This window comes from Manacus candei, unplaced genomic scaffold (genome assembly GCF_025592945.1).
Source record: "Manacus candei isolate 608988 ecotype Guabito, Panama unplaced genomic scaffold, ASM2559294v1 h1tg000029l, whole genome shotgun sequence".
In the NCBI taxonomy this organism is placed as follows: Eukaryota; Metazoa; Chordata; class Aves; order Passeriformes; family Pipridae; genus Manacus; species Manacus candei.
Genome location: NW_026138077.1, coordinates 516,206 through 531,338, shown reverse-complemented (window position 1 = coordinate 531,338; position 15,133 = coordinate 516,206). Strand labels below are relative to the sequence as shown.

The following is a 15,133-nucleotide window of genomic DNA, read 5'->3' as shown; positions in this document are numbered from 1 at the left end:
AATTTTTCTCTCTCCTTCCTCTGATTAAGTGAGAAATATCACAGTCACTTCTGTTCATCAGAATTAATCCTCTTCTGCTTTTTCCTCAAGATTTTTCCCTTCCTCTCCCTTGCACAGAGTGAGTTTGCTAGTCTGAATGGAGCAGCATGAAAAGAAAGCTCTGTATACGCTGGTATCAGCTCCAGTGGATATCAGTGAACTCGATACCAGCTTCGATGGACTTCAGAAGTTTGCCCACACCCCCCATGTGTGCCAACACAAAGCACAGAAAGCAGCAGCATAAAAACAAGAGCAACATGCCCGAGGGCTGGAAAACCAAGGGAAGCCAAGGAGGCAACTGCAGGTACACAGGTGGCAGCAGCAGTGTGGAACACCAGCCTCCCACTGCCTGTACATCCACACAGTCCCCTCCTCACCAGTTGAAGGAGACTTTGGGAATCCCATTCCACAGAACGACTGCTAGAACAGGACAAACAGAAGTTGTTTGGTGTGCCAAAACAGGCTTCAGAAGAGCCTGGAATACTAATATCAATTAATTTTCCATCTATGTGCTTCTCAGCTTTAAAACCCTAACACATTAAAAGGTTTATTACTGAAAATAGTGAAAATCCACTCGTTGAAATGATCGAGTACATGAAACTCCTGCTGTGCTCGAACGCTATGGCATCAAAATTAATTTTACAACTGTTTTTGAATCTGCTTGTTATAATTACATAAAAGTACATGCTGTGACCTATTTTCATGCTAATCTCTTAGAGTAAGTAATTCCTCTGTGATTTGACATGAGGTTATGAAAGATATAGGGGGTGGGTGGGGAAATAGGATGGGGTTTGTTCATGTGCTCGAGTTCCCTACTCAGAGGTGAGCTCTATCTGCATTGTCATGAGATATTTCCTCCCATAAACTTGAAGCCATTTACCTGTTGAGTGCACAGTCTTTAATAGTGATTACACAATTTAGTGTCTTTCCTGAAAGCTGAATTACCACGTTGTTTATGATGTAGGCTTAAGACTGCCTGGTGAAAGGTTTATGGATTGTTATTTATAACTCTTCTCGATCTTTCAGAAATGCCTAGAGCAGCATTATGAAGGATAATGCCATTCTGAAGAGGACAAAACTGAGCACAGGAAAGTAGCAAAATTAATTAGGTGGTAATGCTTTTCCAAAGAAATTGCCCTTTTTCCTTGTCAGACATCTAAACCAAAAGTTACGGGGAGAAGCAAGTTTCATTTTAAAAAGTTTTTCTACCACAAATGCTATTCTTTAACAAATACCATTAATTTTAGAAATTTTAGGCTCAAAAGAAACCAAGATATCTTATTTATCCTGAAAAATTGTTGCAAGAGGTGTTGCTTAATAGTTTGCTTACATCAGTTCATGTTTTTTGTTCTGCAGAAATTATCAGGCCCTTTGGCATCTTGGTAATTCCATTCAGAAGATCTGGAAGATAAAATGGAATAAGCAAGAGGAGGACATGCACAAGTGTGTGTGTGATACATTGCACAGAGGACAACAGGAGAAGGAAGAGAAGGAAATCAATAGGGGGGAAAGAATAGGAAGAGGGCAAGCTAAAAAGATCAGTGGCAAGGAGCCAGGGAACAAGAACCCTTGTAAAGTAACCCTTGAAAGAAGAACAAAGATAACAGTAATTTGGTAAAAAAAATTCAAAAATTCCATCGGGCAAAGATTCCTCCCAAACAAAAGGTGCCACACCAGGAAGGTCTTGCTGCCTGTGGAGTGCCCAGGCTGGCCCACCAACTGCACCAGGAAGCCAAAGCTTTCAGGCTTTCTTTCCTGGGGAAATGTAACAGTAATTTGGTAAAGAAAAAAATAAGTTGTTAAGATTTTACGGTAGAAATATTTCAGCTTAAACATAATGGAAACAAAACACAATGAATCAAAAGTATCTAAGATGCAAAACAACAACAACAAAAAATGAAAACAGTCCAAAAAAAAACCCACAGAGGAGCAAAATAAGTTAAAAGATGTCATAACGAATACATCTGTGTTAAGGAAGTTTCACATGAGGAATCAAGGTTTTTTTTGTGTTTTAAATGCATCTAGACCAGGGTGTGCTTCTGAACTGGCTACCAGAAGTGGATCTGAAGGGAGATCCAAGTCCACAGTTTGATTACACACCACACATTTAATGCTAAAGGCTTCTGAGCACAGCAAAAGGCTTCAGTCATGATCAGTGCTCCCAACTTCAGTGGAGCAATTGCACAGTCAGGCATTTTACAGGATGCCTCGGAAGAATTTGGGGTCTGTAGTGCCAAGTCCATAGGAATGGCTGAGAAAAAAGGCAAGTATTATAGACTTAATAGCTGGTTACTTTGAAGATCCCACTTAGGTATAATACCCACTGATTGCTGACTAAAAGGCTTCTGAAATGCCAGGAGCACTGAGAAGCAACAATGAATGAAGGAAGAAATAAAGATTTCACTGCTCTGGGAAATTACGCCTCCGTTTGAGTGCTTTGTTGATTATATAAGAATATTTCTGGGTTGTTAAGAAAGAGAACTAAACATCTGATGGGTGTGTGTGGGGATGTGGTGCTCCATCCCCACCTTCTGTGGTGTTATCATCTTTGGCAGAGCCAGTGTGAAGATTCCTAAGTGCTACCTTATGCCTTTTGGTCCGTTCCTGGATCCAGCCCAGGCTCCCTAATTTCCCTTGCATTAGCTTGCTCCTTCAGGCAGAGCTAATGGCACTGGAGGTGATCCATCATTCCCACTGTGCTTGGAGAGTGGGAGGGAACATCTGAACTAGTAAATGCCTGTCTCCTGCTCCTCTTCATCACAGCACATGCCAAATGGGAGCAGTTCTGCTCATAGCTGGAAAATTGCAGTCTCTGATATTGTTAGGAGATTATTTATGGCAGATTTCCTTCCACCTGTGATGCTAATTGTGAACATTTAGAGCCATCATTCAGTGCAGCTACAAGGGATCACCAAGTAATGAGGTGACACGCAGGCAGTTGGGCACCCACACTGATACCTTTGCACTTCTTATCCACGAACTCGTGGCTTACAAGGGCTCAACAAAAACCAAAAGTTTTAGGGGCAGCTTACTGATCTGAATATGGTTTTGATCCAACACTACATGGTATCCTTCATTCTGTGAATCCAATTACAAAGGTGGTCTTGCTAAATACTGCAAAATATTGAGTCTTCCCTGACTCGTGATTATCATTTGTACCCTAGTCATAAGGCAGCTGCCTTTATGAAATTTAGCTGTTGTATTTTTTTCTTTTCTTATATTTTACCTTTGCACACAGGCAGGTAGCTACCTGCAGTGTATTTATTCTGGTTTTATCTTTAGTTTCAAACTTCACAGAAGAGCCTTAAGCATTATGCATTGCTGTGCTTATTTTTATTTATTTATAAATTTGCTGTTTCCACGTGTAGACAACTGCCTGATGATTAAAGGTATTAGAGCAGACCTAGCAGTATTTTTCTAATCATATTAGTCAGCACTGTGAGCTTTCAATCCCATTACCAAGACCACACAGGGATTCTGCTGCTTATCTTTTGTGAGCAATAAAGCAGCTGGGAAATCACCCCTCCGGTGTCCAAAATGATTTACCTGCAATTCACCAGTGGTGGTGAACACAACTGTTCCACATCCCTTGACTCTTATAGATGACACAGGTAAACAGAGCAGAGTTTGTGCTTTAGGTTCTCTCCTTCTTCCTATTTATGTCTTTGATTCAAAAAACAATATTGTCGCAGAATGGAGGAATTTGCTTTCCCGTGCCCTGGATCTCGGTGCAAGCAGCACTTGAGATAATAAATTGGACAACTAAATAAAGTATTGACTATTGTGTCAGAACACTAGAAAAAAAAGGGTTATTTCCCTTCATCGGTCTAGAAAGGATGTACCCTTAATATCCCTGAATTACAAAAGAGGAGGACTCTTTTCAAATCAGAGAATAAACAGTTGAATTTATCGTGAGCTGTTTAATGTAAGACAACTGTGTATTAGTAAAATACACGTGGAAGCTCTAAGAACCAGCATGGCTAATATAAAGTGTTGCAGCACTGAGAGCAGTGCTGTATTATAAATATTCATTCAAACAGTAATTTATTACAGTTACTTCACAACTGCAGGAAACATGTATTCAGAAAACCTCAAATGTTTTAATAAATAATGAAGGCAAACAACTTAAGCACCATAAAAATGTATGGGATGCACTGACTTTGTTACCTACTGACAAACACAGAGTGACACAGAATACTCCTGTGCTTTAAAAATTAATTCTTAATGACCACTATAGTCCCAGGGCAACTGCATCTGTTTTTCTTTGTACTCACTGCAGTCTGTGATTCCCTTCTTGGAAAACATATGGAGCTGTACATCACACTCCAGCTATAACTTCTTCCCTTGCTGCAGCTCCTGTACAAGTTTTCCTCACACAGTCCACCTCAGCTGATCACTAAGTGACTCACAGATGCTCCCTGTCACCCATAATTGGTTTTATGAGCTCACATTCTGTAGGACTGAACTTCTCCTCATGGCTACTCCCCTCCAGATCCTTCTGTTTTCCCTATGGAATATTCTAATCCTGTTCTATACTGATTATCCCCTCCTGACTTTAAAAGGACATTTTGACTAGCATAGACTAATTTCATGGTCTAAGATCAGCAATGAAAGCCAGATAAGACTAGCTCTAAAACAGCTCACTGAGGTGATCCAGCAGTAACATTCTTGCCATCTCTTAAATGCCCTTTTTGGCTCTGTTTCAGAACTCTCTAACATGCTCTTCATGCACTTCACTATTTTGTTTTACACAAGTCTTCATTATTTTGTACTACACAAATCTTCACTGCCACACTAACCCTTCCTCCAGAACAACAACAGTGTTCTCCTGAAAGCCCATGGGCAGCCAACCAAAAGACTGAATTTCTGTCCAAGTGGTAGTTTTTCAGTGCTCTCAGGGGCTCTTTTAAATCAGAACAGAAGCACATTTACCTAAGTTTTACTTATGAAACCTTAAGAACATGGCAAATAAAAACGGTGAGGATATGGTCTGTCAGAAACACCAAAACACAGGAGGGGTTTGGGTTGGGATTTTGGGGGAGTGGAGGGGCTGGGGTTTCTGTGTTTGCAACTGCTCCATAAATCTGGAGAGAGGTCTGCAACAATAAGGCACTAAGAACAAAACCCAGGCTGGAGCTGACAGTGCAGGACAAAATCTTGGAGCCACAGTGCAATCTGGGCCTTTAGATCTGTCACCTTCCTACCACTGCTCCAGAACAGCCTCCTTCCTTTTCAACAGCATCCTCTACGGTGTAGCATCTTACATATATTTATGTGTACATATATATATATATTTATGCATATTTGCTTTGTGTTGCCTGGATTATTTAAATTTGAACATAGACTGTGAGTTTTTTTATACTCCACTCATCTGGATACCAAGTCAGACTTAAAACAACTTGCTCCTTGACCTTCTTTGTATATTCTGAACAATACCTATCCAGTTGCCACAAAACAGAAGCACTAAATTCTTTGAGCTTTTTTCCACTAGAAAGGTGATATTTTCTATGTTTGTTCATATTTCCATTAGTAATATGGAAATATTACTTTAGTAATATTCTTAGTAATCAAGCACAATATTCACTTGCTTTGTGGCAAAGTCAATATTTTTATACTGAAAAAGTGTCCCATTTCTTCTTGTTTTTTTGTTTTAAAGTACTTTTAAGGCAGCTGCCAAGTCTGTAAATATGCTGTTTTCCATGATGTATGTAATTGTTGATCTTAAAAGGATTCCCTTACGGCTTTCTCGAGAACACTTGGTTTTAAGATACTCCCTCCATCTCCTTTATCTCTCTCTTATTATGTGAAATTATCAGTCCACATTATTTCACAATAATCCATAAATACATATGCACCACATATACAGAAGATTGTACTTACACCTCCAAAATCAAGACAGCTAAACTTCATTAATCACTGATTACCTTCTCATGGGTTACACCAGTGCAAATATCGTTTAGCTCTAAATAATATGGTGCCACTGATACTCATGAATGAGAAAAACACAAAGGTTTGTAACAACTGAGAAGCAAAAGAATCCCAAACTCTCAACAACATATAAAAGACAATGGAAGTCTTCCTGAAAAGCTCCGACAGGAACATGATGTAATTTGACCATTTCAAAACTGAAAGCCCAAGGTGACTGTGGTCATTGATAAATCCAAAGAACATATGTCTATCTATCATTTTTGGTATTCTGAACTTCTTTTTAATCAGAATTTTTTCATACTAAAGTTATATGACACCACTGCTTTCTGTAGAGTTTTCTTTCCTTCGGGATAAAACATGGATTATTTATAACCTCTTCAAATGTGTGCAGGAACTGCACCATCAAGCACTGGAAGCAGACTCTCAAACAAGCTCAGCTGTTCCAGACTTGTGTCCCTTCTTTTTCTGCTTTTGGCATCATTTATTCTTTAACACAGACAAGCAAGAATGTATTACTATTTTTCCATCAGATACTCTGACATTCCTAGCTGGGAATCTCATGCCTTATGTTTCCACTAGAAAATACAACATGTGCCATGTCAACTAGCAAGTTATAAATATTTACAGATTTAATTTAAATATTTGAAATAGCTAAAAGTGTTTTCAGGTTGTTTTGAAAGTAAAGATTTACAGTTGATTTTTTTGATGGGAGGGAACACACCATCGAGAGGTAACATTATGGATATTTGGAGCATTGCTATTAAATTTCTCAGTAAATTGCATTGCCAATAATAATTATTAATAGAATTGATTCCCAAATCTTAGTCCATGTGGACACAATTGATCTTAACTGAAGGCAGCAATTATTTATAATTTCTAAAAACTATCAAAGTATTGCAGTTCTACTGTCTTGTTCATTTGAACTACTCAGGCTAAAGGTTATTTCACTCCTCACTAAACAGTGAAGAACTTTTGCAAAGTTGGAAGAAATTAGAGAAATCAGAAATTAGAAAAACTAAGGTATAATGGAAGGATTAAGTTCTCATTCCTTCTCAGGTTATGGACTCTTCAAGTAACCACAAAACAGCAAGTAACTTACTCAAAAAGCTTGGTGACCAGTTGGTTTGTTTGGATACAGGTACTGTGTTACCCAACAAACCAAATATTGCCAACCCCAAAACAGATTAATGGCATTCATGGGATATATCAACACAGTAAAAATTCTTAATTAAAATTAAAAAAGGTGAAGGTAGTATTTAAAGTTAAACCTTTACCAATAGTAAGTTAAATATAGAGCAAACCACACCTGAGAAGGGCAACAGTGTACATGCACACATAATATCCATACACATGCTCAGACACCATCAAAATAGGAGCTTTAGACTGATAATTATAACAATTTCAAAATCTCAGTGACATTAATATGTATATTGGAGTTTTTAAGAGATCTCACCTCCTTGAGCCTCTGTATTATACACAAAAATAATAATGACCTCTACTTCCTCGTGGGACAACTCAACAGAAATTCAATTAGACCAGTCACTCTTCCATTAATGTAAAACTAATGAATTGGGATCTTACAGCCAAATTCTGTCACTAACTCTGCTTTTTCAGCAACTTGTCCTGTAAGTGCAGATGCTTAAAAAGGCAAAATGACAAATTACCACCTTGTCCCACTTGCAAACTTTTAGCATTAACATCCATGCTGCCAAGGGAACATTGTTCACAGGGGGCTTGCCAGGCACACTCACTTCCAACACCAGCCTTGACATCTTTCCAGACTTTCAATCCCAGGAACACTAATGAGGCTGTTGCAGTCCCAGTCACAAAGAGGGCCAGGACAGTGGCAGTATGTGCTTTCCAACAACTCCACGACCAAATCAAAATCCACACTAGAAACAGTGGGTAGGAAAGAATCATATCAAGAAATACCCTTATATTATCCTTTTCCCCTTGAAAACTTTGTCCTGGATAAATGAGCACTGTAGACACTTGTAAAGAGTTTCCACACATCCAGAACCCGGGCTGGAATAGTCCATGTAAGCTGTACAGTTGGAACAGCTGGCCAGGATGTGTTCCACATGTACTTCAGCTGTGCCAGGAGGATGCAACGTGCCTGAAGCACAGCCCATCAGATCAGTGCACACAACCCCAGTCCTGCCCAGCTGAGGCACTCTGGAGCCAATACACAGCAAGTTATGGTTTGGTAATTCATCCCCCCCTTTGAGCACATTTGGAGCCAGCATCAAAACCACTTAGAAACTACCCATAATACTCACAAGTGTTTGCCTCTCTACCTCACTGAGACCTCAATTATTTTTTATTTCTTCTCTCCACGGTCAAGAAAGCAATTTCAGTTTATTTAGTATTTGAATATAAGAACAGTAATAAAAGCAAAGTCACAGGATTATCAAAGTGATGTTTCCAGCAAGGATCTAACAGGAGAAATAGGCCATATGGGTGGCCAAGGACATGGCTGTAGGCTCAGGCAGGAACAGGCAAGTGAGAAGCCAACTTGAAAATGGACAAGTCTGGCATGTCCTCCAAGGGGAATGAACATCTCATTCTGTTCAGAACCTTGACAGGCAAATGCTTTGCCCACACTGCCTGTCCTTCTGACACCTGCTGGGCTGGGAGTGTGTTCCACTCACTGATCTCAGCACTTCACATGCCTGCAGGAAATCACATTGCTGAGGAGATCCCAGGACATTTTGATTTCAGTGTTATTTCTATTATATCTTGCAGGTGGAAAAATTTGAAAAGCTCAATTGCAATCTCACTGTTCCTTTCCCAGGATTTTGTGCATGCATGGTCTGAAAAAAGAAAAAAAAAAAGCCCAGCAAATCTCTGCTTCTCAGCAGTGGGGCAACTTTCCGAAAGGTCTGTGCAACAGCTCTGGTTGTATTTTGTCATCTCCTCTCTTGCTTGGTACCACACAACTACTGTGGTCCTGTTACACAGTATTAGAGGAATTTTTCTGCAAGAGGTGAACATGTTTTTAGTCTTGGGGGGAGAAAAAAAAAAAAAAGAAGGTATAATCCAAGTTTTCATCAAGATGTTGCCAGCCACAAGTTTCCTGTTTTCATCTCTCCAGCTCAAAACAGGTCACAAAGCAGAAATATTTCTAGGAAACTGTTACCATTTTGTTTGGGCTGTAAGAAAGCACCGTTCCATGCTGCTTGTGACCAGCTTTCTTCACAGGATCAAACCAAATAAATTGCAGTAATATATATAACAAAGCAGCATTGGCCTCTCTGAGAAACACGTTCTTGCAAGGCTTAAAACTTGCAGCAGCTGCTGAGCTGCTCTAGCATGAGCTGCTGCCATGCCTGACCTTGGCAGAGATTAAAGATTGTAAAAGAAACGAAAGTAGATGGTAAAACAGGTTTAGAAATATGAAGAGGTTATGTTACTTTTTTCACTCCTGAATTTATTCCAGCATTTGAATAGATTAGCATAGAGCACAAGCTATTGTGCTGGCCCCTAAGCAGGCAGAAGCTGAGGAAGTAATGTAAATTACCTGCCACTGAAAGAGAAAATTATTTAATGCCTTAAGAACACTTCACATGATTTCAGAACCCACCACTGTCTCTGCTGTATGATAATGAGAGTTCAGCTCCAGGGAGTGGCAGTTTTTTCACAGAAAGTGCTTTATTAAGTTATTATAGCCCTTCACCTGAGTTTCCTTTATTTTTAGGGATAAAGATTTTTTTTTTATTTGGGGCAAGGATCATCAGTAATGTTGTTTTGTTCAACATTATGTAAAATGCATTTGCCATTATCTGTTTTCAACAGGTGAATTCAAAAGGCCAACGGAAGCAAGTGAAGTGTTTTCAGTCTGTTGATCACTTCAAGACAAACTGGAAAACTGCCTGGATTCAACCTGATGGCAGATGTATTTATTCTCTATTTGCTTGTTCCAACACAGCAAAACAGGAGCTGATGTGCTGCTTGCATTTCTGCCTGGGGGACAGAGGCTTTCCATTGTACTTAATGGACCATCTACAAACAGAAAATTAATTTGGCAAGAACTCACTGATGCTGTGGCAGTCAGAGGAGTACAGTCCATTTTGAAAGTAATTAATCCAGCCAACAGAGAAATAAAATATTAGTTGTTTGGAGCATGAGAACTTTGACACATGGAAAGCAAGAGAAACAAAGCCCTTTGGAAAGATCTGAGCTGCAGAGGGACGTGTCACATTTTGGAAATGGTGCACACAGCAGAGTAGTTAACATTTCCAGGAATGGAGCAGGGATGAAACATCAGTGAAATAATATGCACCTAAATCTGTTTAAAGCTGTGTTGTCTAGCAAAGTCCCTTCTCTGTAGCTGCCAACACACTTGTGTTCCCTGACAAAAACGAGGGGCGTGTTTCTCTCAAAAAGACCCAGTTGATGAACTACTGGAATCATTTTGCTTTCTCACTCATACCTGGGGATTTCCTTCCTGTTTTTCTGTGGTCACCAAGAGCACAGGGAACCCTCTGATAAAGAGCAGTAGCACATTCCACTTCTCTCTGTATCCACGGCTCCGTGGAATGGATAGATCCTTGATGCCAGGATTTTCAGGCATTTGAAACCCTGGATTCACAGCACTGCAGAGAATTTCACTGGCAGTTCCTTCCTGAAGGGATGCACATGTTTCCAGCAAAAATGGATTTCAAAGTCAGGTATGAGTCACACTGATTATACATCCAGGTCTAGAAGCTGAATTTGCTTAAGCAGTGACTGGACATTAATGTATAATGAGGTGAACAGTGGGAATACTGATGGCTTTCTAGTCTATTCAAACAGTGGCATGGTGAAACTTCAGTCAAAATTATATTCTACAGAGTTTTCTCTGATGTGTTTCTAAAAAGCCATCTTGAACACAACTATAAAAATAATTTTACCAAGAGGTAAAAATCAGCATACACAAAACTACAGAACACTGAAGTGCCAGATAGAGGAAGAGGTGCATGGATAGATAGCCAGCCACCTGAATTTGTCCTGCTTCCATCAGAACCTTCAACTCTGCTCTGAAAAACAAGCATAGAAGGTGGGTTTAACATCCAAAAAACCTTAGGGTCATATTTTCTCCCATTTTAGTCATCAAACACACTCTCAGCAATTCTGTGTGTTGACTCCCTCTACATTGACCCTTTAATTTGGCTGAGAAGGAGGTGAAAACAGCACTTAATGAACTCATGGAAGCAAGGAATAAAAGCAGTTTGGCACCTTGCACATCCCATGCTTCAGCTTGAGCAAAGTTCCACCTGAGGGCTAGAAACAAATTCAACAGTGAAACTGTTGGTATTTTTTGGCCTATAACATCTTCACTACTGGTAATGATACATCAGCCATAAGGTCATAAATTCATTTTATAGAGTCAAGCTTGGATGGTAAGCCAATCTATTTATTTCAAATAGAGCAAAAGCGAAAATTGTCATCGAAACATAAATGGACAAGTAACAAAGACATCTCAAAGAAATTTTTTTTCCTCTTAGTGTCATGCAAAACTGTATTTTAATATGATCTCTGATCTCTCACAACCAGTGCAAAATAAGCAGCTCTTTAGGAAACAGTTTGATTCCCCAGAGAGACACACTGGCTAAAAATAACCTCTTGGTCAAGCAGAACATGGATTAGCAGCTCAGTTTTTCTTTGCTAGGCTACTACATATACTTTGATGAAAGTAGCAACTTGGAACTTTTAGAATTAATTTATATATATAGACAAGAGCATTTTCCCCTCGAGGTAGATGCAGTGAGACACCATGAATTCATCAAGAGGCTCTCTCTGCTCCTCACTCTATACGCTGTGGTTTCTCATTACCCTCTGAAGACAGGCATGTCTTCCCTCATTAAAAAGTGGCAGAAAATTACAAAATAACAGTCTAACTTCTAATGAACAACTTGCATCCACAGCCAGCTGAAGGAAAGAGATTACAAAGCAACTTTGGGAACAACAGCCGTTAAATCAACCTAACATTGATTCGTCCTTTTTGCGATGAAAATTCATCACAATCGGATTTATGGCGACGTAAAAGTCAGAGTCAATCACTTAACAGGATTCTAAAAATCTGCTAAAAGATCACTACTCAGAAGCCAAGATAGAAAAAAATAACCTCTGAACTTCCATCTCATGGATTGTCTAACGAATTTAAACTGTCAGTGAGGGTGTGAAGCAGCACAGGCACAGATGAACAGATTTGGCTTCCATGGGAGTAGAGGAAAACTCATTTGCAGAGGGTACATTTGTAAAATAAGTAGACAGCGTGTATCCTAATTGTATAAATCTAAAATAATAGCCCAATGAATGGGAGACAATAGTGCACAGTTTACATGACAGATTTCTTCATCATCCAAGTGCCAAAGCGCCTCAAGAAAACGGTGGTGGCATTAAATAAGGATATATTGCTCTTACTGAGCTGCTAATAAACAGCATGATGAAATGGCAGTTTGTCCAGTTCTGAGACTCACACTTATAAGCCACAATGCTTACAAATGGAAGAAAACCAAAGCATTTCATATATTCTGTGGCTGTCACCTCCAGCAATAAATGAACACAGGCACTCTGCCTGGAGATGCTCAGACACGGCTCTCCCTACATGAGAAATAAAAATGTGGTTTTTTATATAAATAGGTGTATCGTGAAGTTGTAAGATATCCAAGTTCCAAGACCTGAACTTGGGTGTCAGGGTCTCTTTCAGTGGGATAAGGGAAATGAGAAACTTCTTAAAATTAAATCTTTTCAGGCCATTTTGTACACGAGGTTCTTCTTCTCTTTGGGCCAAGAACAAAGGAAGATCCATCACCTTTGACAGGGGATGGCTTGCAGCCAGTTGGGATAAAGGGAAAGCCCCTTCTCCGAGAAAAGAAACCTTTTTAGGTAAAAATGAATACATAAAAACTTATCTGAAAAGGGTGGGGATTTTGTGAAACTATAAAATGTATGGAATTAAAATTGAAGGTGTCTTTTTCCCTGGAAACTCGGTGTGAGAAAGACCCAACGTGTTGAATAAATTCTTCCTTGTTTCTTTGTTCCCTGAGTTTATGCCATCTTTCTAAACTTAAAGAGAGGGATATTTCCCACACCTAGACTGAAGGGGAAAGCTTCTGCAGGGACACAGAAATGCACAGATGTACAACTGAGAAACATTTTGGGATGTGGACCTTAAAACACTAAGGTCCTAATCCTGATGGGTATCTCAGCAATGCCTGAAGGGTTTGTCTGAGAGCATGATGGAGTTTTGGCAATTAAGCATTTCTACAATATTTTGGACAAAATCTATGGTAATTATAAGAGGACTGGCAAGGCTGGAGTGAGGAAGGGAAAGGGAAATCCAAGTTTCCTCTTTTATTTTCCTAAGCAGAGCCAAGAACCTAATTTGCTTTTCCTACTGCTGCCGACAGTTGCTGATTTTTCCTGGTTCATTTTGTACTCTGCTCCTTAACAGATTGTTAAAACCCAAAGACGGCAACCAAAAACCATAAACAACAACAAACAGCAAACAAAACAAAAAACCCACCAAACCTAAACAAAACACCCACATCACAACCCAAAACCCCCCTAACTAACCAACACTCAGGAATTCCAGAAGAGTGTGTTTGTCAGGGAAGTGAGACAGGGCACACCCGGGACTTTCAGTCAAACTAAAGCTCTTCTCACAAACAAGAGCACTAGAATTAGGGAAGCAATTATTACATTTACTGATAAGTGCTCTGCTTATTAGAAATCTGAACAAAGGCAGGTGTAGGCCCATGTCTTCAGCCACCCCAGAAATGTCTAGAAATAGGGTCAAAAAAATCCTAGAGAGAACCAAACTGCCAGAAACTTACCCCACTTCAGCTGTACATATTCCCTAGGGAGATAATGTTGATTATCAATATTATCTGGGCTGAATATAGAGTACAATACAGTGGAGAGGACAGGGTTTATAAATTTCTGGGGTTTGCTTCTTTAATTTTTGCCCGGCTTTATTTAAATATTAAACCTCTTGGCAAACAAACATTTTAATAAAAATAGCCTCCTCATTAAATCTTCCTTGTGCATATATTATTTAAACCCCACTCCTCTTTCTACTTAATTATGCAATGACTTATCCATACAAATTCTATCCAAAAACATCCAAGCCTAGAAAAATCTCATTTTGTTAGAAAAATTGGAATTTGAATTTTTTTTTTTTTAAGCTAACAATTTAATTCTGAAAAGCTTAACTTCCTACAAGCATTTTATCAGGCAAGGAGGGGAGAAATCACCCAAGCATGGTGCCAAGTGAATTAATATTTTTAATTAAAATTTTATCATCTAAAAAGATTGAGGGCTTATTAACGAATTCAAACATGTTTATGGGATGGATTTTGATTGTGTGTGTATTTGCTCTTTCTCAGCTGATGAGCAAATGAATCTAATATAAAATTAAAGTCTTCATTATTACTGCATTTCTTTCCCTAGTCAGCATTCTGCTTCTCCCTTTCTCCAGGTCAGGGCCAATACCTACTGATAACACAGAAACCCAGAGAGTTGCTGGTTTGGGTAAGTGTGGCCACAAGGGAGATCCTGCTCAGGAAATATTTCAGCTTCATGTGTCTTCCTGAACATTATCAGCAACAATATGAGAGGGGGAAGAACTTGGACAGCAGTTTGGACTTTGTTTTCTCATACAGAGCTTTCAGGACCTTCCCATCTAGGCACTGAATGGAAGCACAACCCCCAAAACACACAGATATGGACAGGGCTCATCTTAGAACAGTAATTTTTTTTTTCTCTCATTTTTGGATTTAAAGGTCAAGTCACCCAAAAAGCCAAACAAAAGTAGAATTTATTAGGGAAAGACTCTCTTCGTTTAACCTCTTATGGGGTGAACAGGCTATTTTCAAAAGGCAGCTTCACCTTTTCTACCATTCCATCATCTCACTGGTAAGGCAGAAATGTGCCAAATCAACACCTGCCAGAGCCCCTGGTGGTACCACTGAAGGTACAGATTTCTCACCTCAGAATAAAATAATAGGTGGCAGTGGGTGCAGAGTGAGTTTGCAGACAGAAACACCCTCTGAAACCACAGCAAGCATGGAGGTTTGTTGAAATCTGCTGGAGGCAGGAGACAAACTGTAGAGTTTTTAAAGACTGGCACGTGTCAGAGTAACATATACATTTAGCAAGAGATTTTGCTTTTTTCTTCTTC

General features: G+C 39.4%; 1 long non-coding RNA gene across 1 annotated transcript in view; it reads right to left on the bottom strand.

The window, feature by feature from the left end:
- Window positions 1–11,039: 11,039 nt before the first annotated feature.
- Window positions 11,040–15,133, bottom strand: part of LOC127472633 (uncharacterized) — a 133,195-nt gene continuing 129,101 nt past the window's right edge. Inside the window, exon 4 of the long non-coding RNA XR_007905095.1 lies at window positions 11,040–11,229. This is a non-coding gene — a long non-coding RNA (uncharacterized LOC127472633). The remainder of the gene's footprint in view (window positions 11,230–15,133) is intronic.